The sequence below is a fragment of the Mesoplodon densirostris genome, chromosome 4, assembly GCF_025265405.1.
Source record: "Mesoplodon densirostris isolate mMesDen1 chromosome 4, mMesDen1 primary haplotype, whole genome shotgun sequence".
Classification (NCBI taxonomy): domain Eukaryota; kingdom Metazoa; phylum Chordata; class Mammalia; order Artiodactyla; family Ziphiidae; genus Mesoplodon; species Mesoplodon densirostris.
Window position 1 is genome coordinate 35,395,849 of NC_082664.1, and position 12,165 is coordinate 35,408,013.

Here is a 12,165-nt window from a genome sequence, read left to right on the forward strand (position 1 = left end):
GCATGCAGCAACGAAGACCCAACGCAGACAAAAACAAACATAGATAAATAAATAAATTTATTTAAAAAACCAAAGGAAAACAGGAGTGTGGGCTGGCACTGCTAGGTATAAGGCAAGATAGTTGATGCAGTTTCCAGAAAGAAGGGCAGAGAACAACCCACTGTACCTAAAAAGGCTCTCTTCATCAGCCAAAAACAATGGCTGGGTGGGAGTTTTGTTCTGCTTTCAATATTCAGGCCAGCAAGGTCAGTCTGTGCACACTGGAATGATTTAAAACCTTCATAATAACATGGCTTCTCCTTATATTCAGCCAAGATTCTTCAAGCAGATTTCCTGATTCTTGCTCAGCTTTCTAATATGATGAGAACCAAGTGTCTCTTTGTTCGGTTACCATCGCTAAGAGCCAATACGAGATGTATGCAGACAAGCCCCATGGGAAAACCTCACAAGCCAGAGGTGAAAGGACACCACAGCTAGCTCTCCAACTAGAGGCCGGATGGACAGCGAATGACCAAGAGCTCTCTGGGCCTTGGGAGACCTAATGGCTTGGGATATACTGTCAGAGATGAGAAGGAGTCAAGTTTCTAGGCTTGTAAGCTCTGGTTATCTATCTTAAGCTCTCCCAATAGATAAATACGTTTTATGTGGAAGAAAGAAAAAAAAGAAGATGAGCAGCCTGGCAAAAGAACCTAAGACAAACCAAATCTTCCACAGGACGCTCTCAGACTAAAAGGCTGAGGAATGTAGAGCGGGGAAAAACTCCCCAAAGAGGGAGGAGAGGGAAAAAAATTAAAGCCATCAGTTCTGACATTTGCCAAGGAAGGAGAGTGAGAACACTCCTCAAACTGCCTATAAACCAGGTAAAAGTGACTGTTGGTTCAGACAGAGTCCACACACCCTAACAACGCCCCACCGCCAAGGCCACCACCCCTGGGCCTCCACTGAAAATTGCAGCTGCTTTCCAAAGCCCGGAAAGCAACAGGCAGAATATAGTGACAGCTGGAAGGAAGAGGATCAGGCGAGGACTTGGCATAAATAGGAGTGCAGCCAAAATGCACAAATATGAAGGGAGAGCGACAATTTTCCTGTGTGGTTTGTGTGTGTGGTATGGGGGTAGTTCAAAATAAGAGTGAGCCAAAGTTTTGGCCTTGATTGCCTGGAGGCTTTGGCAGTCTCAGCCTTTCTCATGGCAGACGGGCCAGGAAATGAAGCTTTCAGCTGTCTGCTTCAATGTTCTCCTCACTGTCACCATTTTCGTGTTCGGCCCCTGGCTCATTTGCATTTTCTTCTTCTTTTGGGGATTAGCGCATACAGGCAGACAAAATCCATTTTGGTTACTCAAGACTGTCATTTCCTCCCACACCTTACTTGTCAACTACGAATGTCAAGAACATGAAATCCTGACAGTACAAAACAAATTATAGAATTAGATGATCTGCAAGGGGCCTTTCAGACCTTCTAATCCAGCCTGATTTTACAGATGGGGAAACTTAAGAGTAGCAAAGGGAAGTAAGGTGATCTGCTGAAATCATACTAATATTTAGAGAGTAGCAAAGTCAGGACAAATATCCAGCTCTCCCATTCCCATCCAGCCAGTGCCCTGTCCAAAAAAATCAGTGTTCCTTTAGGACTCTATCTCAGACAAAATACTACTATTCCCCCACTGAACCCTTTTTAAATGAGGACTTGATAAGAATTGCCACGTATTCTCTCTCGTTTCCTGATCAAACATTCACACATAAGTTTGGTAAATAATTATCCAAAGTGTTAGGTCTTAAGGAAAAGAAAGAGACTTGGGGACTCATATAACTAACAGCACTCACAGAAAAGACTCAACCTAAACCAAGCAGAATGCTTTTATTTCCTTTGTTTTAGGAGACAGATCCAAAAAAAGAAACAAATGGGACCTAATTAAACTTAAAAGCTTTTGCACAGCAAAGGAAACCATCAACAAAACAAAAAGAGAACCTACTGAATGGGAGAAACTATTTGAAAATCATATGACTGATAAGGGATTAATATCCAACATATATAAACAGCTCACACAACTCAACATAAAAAAAAAAACAACCCATACAACCCAATTTAAAAATGGGCAGAAGACCTGAATAGACATTTTTCTGAAGAGGAAATGCAGGTGGCCAAGAGGCACATGAAAAGATGGTCAACACTGTTAATCATCAGGGAAATGCAAATCAAAACCACAATGAGTTATCCCTCACAACTGTAAGAATGGCCATCATCAAAAAGAACACAAGGAACAAACGTTGGTGAGGATGCAGAGAAAAGGGACCCCTCCTACACTGTTGGTGGGAATGTAAATTGGTGTAGCCACTGTGGAAAACAGAATGGAAGTTTCTCAAAAAACTAAAAATAGAACAACCATATGACCCAGCAATTCCACTCCTGGGTATATATCTGAAAACAAAACAAACAAACAAACAAACAAAAATCCCACTAATTCGAAAAAATACATGCACCTCAATGTTCATAGTAGCATTATTTACAATTGCCAAGATATGGAAGCAACCTAAGTGTCCATCAAACAGATGACTGGATAAAGAAGATGTGGTATGTATGTATGTGTGTGTGTGTGTATATATATATATATATACATATATATATACATATATATATATAATGGAATTTTTCCCTTTTTGCCAAAAGAAATAATTTCTGATATTGAGAAATATCACATTCTCAGAAAAAGGTAACCAACCTTTAAGGGCTTAAAAGATTCCTACTCTGAAAAGGAGTTTATGAGTGTGGAGAGATAGGTGGAAATATGGCCCCTTGGCATCCACAGGGCATTGGCTCCAGGACACCCCGCATAGACAGCAAAATCCTCGGATGCTCAAGTCCCCTACATAAAATGCCCCAGTACAGTCGGCTCTCCGTATCCACAGGTTCCACATCCACGGATACGCAGGGCCCACTGTATATTGGTTTATACGTAAGGTCATAACAAAGCAATCTCAAATTGTGGTTTCTTCCACTAAAAATTTTCTTTTCAGTACTATGGAAATCATGTTAAAATATGACATTAAAAAGTGAAAACAAAAATACCTCACCTCCCTTTGCTGCATCTACTGCAAGAATGAAGACAGTTCTCAACAATCAGACTGTCTACATTCTGGAAATGTCAACATCACCCTGAAGGGATGCATAGTTACTGTGAAGGGCCCCAGAGGAACCCGGCGGAGGGACTTCAATCACATCAATGTAGATCTCAGTCTCCTTGGAAGGAAAAAGAGAGGCTCTGGGTTGACATACAGTGGGGAAACAAAGGACTGGCCACGATGGGCACTATCTGTAGTTGTGTAAAGAACATGAGCAAGGGAGTTACACTGGGGGTCATTACAAGATAAAGTCTATGTGTGCTCACCTCCCCATCAATATCCTCATTCAGAATAGGTCTCTCGTTGAACTCTAAAATGTCCTGGGTGGAAAAAACATCCACAGGGTACCTCAAGCCCAGAAAGATGAGTTAATTCTTGAAGGAAACCATATTGAACTTGTGTCAAATTCAGCTGCTTTGATTTAGCAAGTCACAATAGTTAAAAATATCAGAAAAATTGGGGGAATGATATCTATGTCTTTTAAAAAGGAATAGTTCAGCAGACTGATGAATAACATCTAAAAGTTGTCCAGCTATGGAAACAAGATGTTGGATAATTCCTAAGACCTGTTTGTGATATTTTAAAGATGCAATAAATACCCTCTATTTTGGGAAGCGGGGTGGGGCACTGGACACTTCACTAACTAGTTAAATTAGCTAACTTTTCCTTCCTTCTATACATTTTCATTTAAGAGATTCTCTAGTGCTTACCCTTTACCAAGTACTATTCAATTCTGGGAATAAGGAAATTAAAGACAGTACTTCTGTCATACAGGCATGCAAAGTTAACTGGGGGAAACCAAAATGTCAATGGCATGACCAGAGTAGCACTTCCAGTATTAAAGGTTACTTAGAAAGCACATGGGAGGGGTACCAGGCCAACGTGGGAAGTTCCAGGAAGGCTAATTGAAGAAGGTGACACCTGAGATGAGGATAAAGAAGAATTGGTAGGTTAAAAAAATAAAAGTAATGAGTTCTTGTATTATTCTTCATGGTTTTTTTTTTAATCTAACATTCTTGTTTCATATGAGAATTTGATCTATTACATAAGACTTTGGAAGGAAAAAAATGATATCATTATTGTTATGTCAAAATATCAATAATACTATTTAACAAAAAGTACTGGAACACATTAAATATCAAAAGACAAAGACACACACAAAAAACCCCAAACATGCAACAGTGTACATCAACTATACCTCGATTAAAAAAAAAACAGTAATGTTAATGTAACACCCGAACATGAGAGAATGTGGTAACTTTTCAGAGCTGTCACAGGAGCTCATCTATGCATATTTATAAAGAGCACTAACTGTGGGCAAGGCATTCTGCTGGTGCTGTAGTAGATGAGATAATGAATAAAGATGGTCTCTCTCACAGGGAATTTATCACCTCAATTTACCAGCATGTTCCTTCAGGAGACAGAAAGGTCTAGAGCAGCAGTTCTCAAACCTTTCCCACCTGGGACCAATTTATACTCTTAAAAACTATTATGGACTCATAGAGCTTTTATTTATGAGGGATATGTTGACCATATCAGAAGTTAAAACTGATGATCCCAAACTCCCATTCCTTCCTTTCCCTACCCCATCCCTCCTTGGCAACCACAAGTCTGTTATCTATATCTGTGAGTCTGTTTTTGTTTCCTAGATATGTTGATTTGCATCGTATTTTGGATTCCACATATAACTGATATCATATGGTATTTGTCTTTCTCTTTCTGATTTACTTCACTTAGTATGATAATCTCTAGTTTGGGATTAGCAGATGCAAGCTAGTATATATAGTATGGATAAACAACAAGGTCCTACTGTATAGCACAGAGAACTATATTCAATATTCTGTGACAAACCATAATGGAAAAGAATATGAAAAAGAATATATATATGTGTGTATGTATAATGACTCACTTTGCTGTACAGAAGAAATTAAAACAACACTGTAAATCAATTATGTTTCAATAAAATTTTTAAAAACTAAAAAAAAGAAATCAAAACTGAATAATTTTTAAGTATTTGTTGATTTGTTTAAAAGTAACACTAATAAACCTATAACCTCAACATAAATAATGTATTTTTATGAAAAATAGTTGCATTTTCTAAAATGAAAAAATTTAGTGAGACAAGTGCCACTGTTTTACAGTCTTGCCAATCTCTTTAATGTCTGCCTTAATACATTCCAATATCTGGTTCTTCATTAATCTGGCTCTTCATTAAAATATCATACTTCACATGTCCTCTAGAAAACTCCACTGTACACCTGTGAGAAAATGAGAATGAAAAAGGCAAATAATGCCTTAATATTATGATGAAAAAAGTTCACCCTCACAGATCCCTTGAAAGGATCTCTGGGGACCCTCAGGTGTCTCCTCACATTTTAAGAACCACTGGTCTATGGCAATAAAAGTCATATTCAAAACTGGGTAAATAAAGACTATGAGTTCAAGTTTACTCTACTTGAGGTTTTAACTAAGGGGAAATCTTGCAGTAAGAGTTCCCTATCTAGGTCACTAATTCTAAGAGTGGACTTGTTTTCTTGGAACTGAGACAACCCAGGTTGCATGAATGGGTCCACTCTCTCTGGCACTGTGAAGACTGCCTCCTCAAAGGGCTTGGGCTGGGTGGGTCTTAACACAGTGATGGAGATGACCATATTCCTGCTTTGCTTGGGACAGTCCAGCTTTATTCCCATTGTGCCAGAGTAATTATTAGTAGAGCCCCTTCACTCTCCAAAGTATCCAGTTTGGACGGTAAGTTATATGGTCACCTTGACAATGCCTTGCACAAGCATTCTGCTTCTTCCCACCTTGTGGACAAGTCTAAAAGAAGCCATGCTGGGTTTGGTTTACATAGTAATATTCCTCTAACCTCTCTCCTGAAAAAAAAAAAAAGCCAATCGTGGGAGAAAATTCCTCCCGATCTCTTGGTTTCTATGTCTTCTTTTCCTTTCTTAAATTGTTGACAGCAACCATTCTCAACAACTCCATATGACAGCACGTGCTGCTTGTTCTCTTGCTATGCACCTAGTTCAGTGTTTGAATTACAGGGTGTCATTTTTTTTTTTTTTTTTTTTTTTTTTTTGCGGTATGCGGGCCTCTCACTGTTGTGGCCTCCCCCGTTGCGGAGCACAGGCTCCGGACGCGCAGGCTCAGCGGCCATGGCTCACGGGCCCAGCCGCTCCGCGGCATATGGGATCCTCCCAGACCGGGGCACGAACCCGTATCCCCTGCATCGGCAGGCGGACTCCCAACCACTTGCGCCACCAGGGAGGCCCCAGGGTGTCATTTTGCCCAACTATTTCAAATTGGTTGGAATATAACCTATTGATCAAGGGCTACAAATTAACCAGACTGGGTTAACCGCTAGGCTAATAAAACACTAGGCAAAACCTAGCACACAGATTCACCCCATCACCAGAAATGGAGGCAACTCAGTAAGACAAGAGACTTCTTTGAAAAAGTATTAAATCTCCCAGGCCTAATCCTGTAAGCATGGCAGGGGGTATGAAGAGGAATGGAAAAGAAGTGCCATAAATTCTGAATAGTGAACCTTGAAACTGACGTGAATTTGGCTTTGCATACCGGAGTGGCAGAGAAACCTCAGCAGTTATCCAGTGCTTTTAGAGAGCAGGGTAAAATTATAAGAACATTTTTATGAGTTGTGGCTGGCAAGCCCTAGCCTGTTAAAACTCTTTAAAAACCAGTGCCTTGGTGGAGGTAACATTTACTGTTTACTGTAGCTCTGGTTGTTAGGGGTTACTGCTAAGGTCCCAGTTTTCCATGACATCAGCAGCATTCCAAGGGTAGTGTGTGTCAGTGACTTTCAGTAATGACTCCGTTTTCCAAATGTTCAAAGCTTCTGCCAAGCTGCTCTACACCTGCACACCAGCTGAGTTAGAGGAAAAGGAAAAGCAAGATACATTAAGTGGGATTTTTGTCTGGGTTCCTTAATGAGACTAAAGGCTTCCTTCTTTCAGTGTTTGCTTTGGTGTAATAAATGGATGCCAGTGCCTTTAGGAGTGACATGACTCATCCTTACCTTTTCATAAACCAATCAGACTATCTCTCACAACTTCTCGCTATCATATTCTGGACTAGCCTTTCGAGACTTTTCTTCTGTGGGAAAAGTTTAGGGCTTAGTGAGAAGATTAGCACGGCATGCCAACACTTCCGAGGGAGGCATCTGCTGCTCCCCAAATTAGCAGGAAACAGAAGCAGTGAAGAGACATCACTGCGTAGCTGCTAAAAGGATCACCTGGCTTTCAACGTTTCAAACCAGGCGTGTCCTCTCAAGGCAGCAGCAGACCTCATTCCAGAGTCTGTCCTCACCAAAACAAGCATCTGGTTAACTTCATCCAAGGGTGCCTACTGCCCACTCAAGAGGCTTGTGACCGGTGTTGTGGCCAATACTAATTGTGTACTTATATAAGACAGACCTTTTTTCCAAAAGGCTTGAAGCACTTTTTCGGCGTTAAACTCATCAGTGTTCATGACAACCCTCTGAGAGGTGGCAAAATATTAGTTCAGGTGTGAGAAATTGGGGGATGGGGTTGAGGAGAATTAAGCCCTCCGCCAAGAGTAAGGCAGGAGGAGATCTCCCAGAGCCCCAGCCCCACACCTTTATGTCTGTGGTAACTGGCCCCGCTCCAGCCTTGCTCCAGTCTGCCCAGGCTAACCTGCTCTTTTGTCTCCCGTCAAAAGGGTTGTGGAATACAAAATTTGTTGTTAACGAGGCAAAGCTTGGAAGCTAGCAAAGGAAAACAAGAACAATTCTATGTAAAGACACAGAGGAATATCCTCATAAGGGTTTTGGTAAGAATGATTTATGCATTCAATATCTGCTTCTATGAATGACACAAGGTAGAAGATTCAATCTTTCTGTACCTGTTTCCTCACCTATAAAATCTAAATATATATATATATATATATACACACATATATATATACACACACACACATATACACACACACACATATACCATTAAAAATACCAGAGATGTTTAGAAATTTTAATAATTAATGTTTTAAACTGCATAGTCATCTTTAAGGGGGAGAATCTCTGAAATGCTAAAAGGTGCCCTCTTTTATAGTATATTGCACAGTTCTAGAGGAAATTCCTTTAATTACTGGTAATTACTGGTAATTTGTTCTTAGGAAATAGGAATAAATTCATACACTTTTAAGTGATTCTTAAAATAAAAGCCTCTACAATTTAAAAAAATAATAATCATCTTTATCTTTGCAGAAACAACAAGGATTTTTTTTTTAAGCTGTAGGGGTGGCATGCTCTGTGGTTTAGGGTAGCCACAGATAACATAATACTCACAAAAATGTCTGTGTCTCGTAATTTCTCTTAGACTTCATTAAAAAGAATTCAAACATGAAAAAATACTAAAGGAATCATTCTCATTCAACCATAGATTGCCTGTGAAGACTGGAAAACACAAGTTTTGGGTTCAATCCCTGGATTAAACTATAAAAGTCTGTCCAGTGTAATCTCACGTTGAGTCCTGAGCCTGTTTCCTTGAATAATTTTTAAAGGGGGAATTTTACAATTATGGCTTGTTAGCAAGAGACTGAGCTATTACCAATTAGAAAACAAGTCTTTCAATAAACTTTCTGGTACACAGAATGAACAGTTATCTCTGAAACTAAATTCCACAAGTCACTTTCATAAATAAGTACATATATAGATTAGGAAGAGGGGGTGTGGCATGGGGTACACCTAAAATGCTTAAATTCTAAGAAAAAAGAAGTGAAAAAAAAGAAGTTTCTTTTCTTCCTGAAGATAAAAGATTTAATGAGTGACTAATCCCCCTTAGTAAAGTTCCTTTGGTAATTGCCCTATTCTAAGACACACTAATTTTGCTAGGAGCCTTTACTGTTAAAAGATGTTGTTTTATGATGTTAAGCTACACACAAAAGCCATGTAACAAAATGGCAAAATATGCTTCGGATTTTGATATGTTACCAACCTATTCTTATCCAGAAATTCTAACTGCCAAGTGTCTTTTACCTAACACAGACTGCATCTTTCACCACCCTCCCTTCCCCACATAAAGTAACAACGTCATTAAGAGTAGAAAACGGGGAATAAAAACCTGAGCCCTGGAAAAAAATATTAAATGGGAATCTGCCTCCAGCTCTGCAAATTTTCAAACTTGCCCTGGCCTCTCGAGTCTGGAAGCTAGACTTCCGTGCCCAGAATATGGCTGGATGAGGAAGGCAGTCTCAATTCACACCCTGAGGGCTAGGAACAGAACACACACTCCATACAGACCTCTAAAGAGGTTCAGGGGCTTGTGTGACAGAGAAGCCTTTTTTAATTGGCCCTTGGTGATGTCATGCCCATGTCTCCAGGGCCCAGGAAATGCACCATGACTAATGGAGCGCCTCATTTGTGAATACACATTCCATCTCAGAGGAGCAGCAGCAGGCAGAGTTTCAAGGCAACGAAGACCCAGTTAGAGAATGCCAGTCAGCTGCGCACAGAGGGCCTTCAGTTGTCCTGAAATAGACTGCTCTTGTTCACCGCCTCGGAAAACCCTATGACTACCTGTATCCCTGTGGCCTGTGTAGGAGAGTAGCCCTAAAACTGGGTTGTTTTGTCTTTTTTCTTTTTTTTTTGGCTGTGTTGGGTCTTCGCTGCTGCATGCAGGTTTTCTCTAGTTGTGGCGAGCGGGGGCTACTCTTTGTTGAGGTGCGTGGGCTTCTCATTGCAGTGGCTTCTCTTGTTGAGGAACACGGGCTCTAGGCGCATGGGCTTCAGTAGGTGTGGCTCACGGGCTCTAGAGAGCAGGCTCAGTAGTTGTGGTGCACGGGCTTAGTTGCTCTGTGGCATGTGGTATCTTCCCGGACCAGGGCTTGAACCCGTGTCCCCTGCACTGGCAGGCAGATTCTTAACCACTGCACCACCAGGGAAGTCCCTAGGGTTGTTTTATCTTTTAAGTTACTCTCTTTAGGGAAAGAAAAATGGTCACTGTAATAGGGCACACATCCTTCCAGATTTCTATCAGCAAACCTTCTCTGTAAAGGACAAGATGATACAAATGGCCATATGGTCTCTGTTGAAACACTCATTTCTGCCCTTGCAGTGCAAAAACAGCCATAGACAATACATAAATGAATAAACATGGCTGTGTTGCAATAACACGTGATTTACAAAAACAGGCAGCAGGCTGATTTGGCTCACTGGCCGTGGTCTGCTGATTTCTGTATTAAAGAGTGGACCGGGCTTCCCTGTGGTGCAGTGGTTGAGAGTCCGCCTGCCAATGTAGGGGACACGGGTTTGTGCCCCGGTCCGGGAAGATCCCGCATGCCGTGGAGCAGCTGGGCCCGTGAGCCATGGCCGCTGAGCCTGCGCGTCTGGAGCCTGTGCTCTGCAATGGGAGAGGCCACAACAGTGAGAGGCCCGCGTACAGCAAAAAAAAAAAAAAAAAAAAAAAAAAATGAGTGGACCACTCCTTCCTCTGCCACATACTCGGACCAAAGTACTCTCAAATAAGGGTGCAGTTACAGGAAAGGATGTGAAGGAGTTTCCACAATATACCTGTGATAGCTACCCTAACTAGAACCTAAAGACAGTTTACAGAGAGGCAATCTAGCCCGTGGTTTCAGAACGTAGGCTCTGCAGTCAAATGACTAGGTTAAGAATTCTGACTTTGCTACTTCTGCATTTAAAGCCTTGGACGAGGTATATTATTCCTATGAGCCTTGGTTCCTTCATCTGCAAAATTGGGTTCCAAACTGTTCCTACTCAATAGGGTTAATATGAAACTTCAATGAGATAATATATGAAATAAAGCTTAGCCTAGTGCCTAGGATATTGGAGTGCCCAATAATTACCTGCCACTATTGCTAGATTTTTTCTAAGCAACCATAATTACTACTCTTGACTGCAGCAGGCCAAAGTGAAGAGGCCGATTACCACAAATGCTAGTACACGGTGAACTTCTTTCCAATTCCATTAATATCTATTAATGCTATCATCATCTTTAGTAGCTGCATAGAATTTCACAGGGAATGCACCATAACTGAACCAAATGCCAATTGTTTAACATCCGTTTACTGTCTTCTTGCCATTATAAACAACAGTATGATAAACATCTTTAAACATGCACCTGTGAACACTTCTTCGAATTCTGTTCCTTGGGGCAAAAAGGTTTGCACGTTTTAAAGAACTTGAAATTATTCTGCAAATTGGCTCTCCAGAAAAGTTATACTAATCCCTATTTCCAACAGCACTGAAAGAGAGGATCTGTTTCCTAAGATTCTTGACAATACAACTACTTCGTTTCACCACTAAGACCCAGAGGGGTTAAATGAAAAAACTAAGAAAAAACTAAGACCCAGAGAGGTTAAATGACTTGCTCAAATTTAATGAAGAATGCTTAATGTTTCCTTTGGCCTACAACTTTATAAAGCATTTCATAATTATTCTGATAATAGCTAATCTTTCCAGAATCCATATAATTAATTATTATTATTAAAATGCCATTTTATGGTTGAGAGAGCTGGAGCCCAGAAGTTGACTTAAGGTAGCCAAAGTTTTCCAGATAAGGCAAAGGATACAGAAGAACATGATCAAAATAGAAATAAACTTCATCCTATTATCAGGCCATGCCAGGATCACTATAACATCTCAGGCAAAATTTAATTTTCAATCAGGAAACTATTCTCGGGAACTAATTTAATTTTCATTTCTTGTGGCAAAGAGGTAATCCAGAGGCTTTTTTTTTCTTTGCTGTTAAATTAAATAAGCCTATAAAACCAAATGTCCTTTTCTCACAAGGAAAACTTAAAACCTCTGAGCTTTTGACGAGACAGTCATAGATCTAGGCATTTGTTAAGGCTATTTTCTTCACTCTACCTATTATCTTGCTTTTCTTCTTCTTAACACTTACCACAATGTGAAATATATTAGTTATTTGTCTGTAACAACTAAGTTCCATTAAAACAGGAACCTGGGGCCTCCCTGGTGGCGCAGTGGTTGAGAGTCCGCCTGCCGATGCAGGGGATACGGGTTCGTGCCCCGGTCTGGGAGGATCCC

At 40.5% G+C, this 12,165-nt stretch overlaps 1 protein-coding gene and 1 pseudogene across 5 annotated transcripts in view; one reads left to right on the forward strand and one right to left on the reverse strand.

Moving 5' to 3' along the window:
• RAD51B (RAD51 paralog B) overlaps positions 1–12,165 on the reverse strand; it is a 657,748-nt gene that overhangs the window by 366,507 nt on the left and 279,076 nt on the right. The window lies entirely within an intron of this gene.
• Positions 3,098–3,633, forward strand: LOC132489089 (large ribosomal subunit protein uL6-like; annotated as a pseudogene).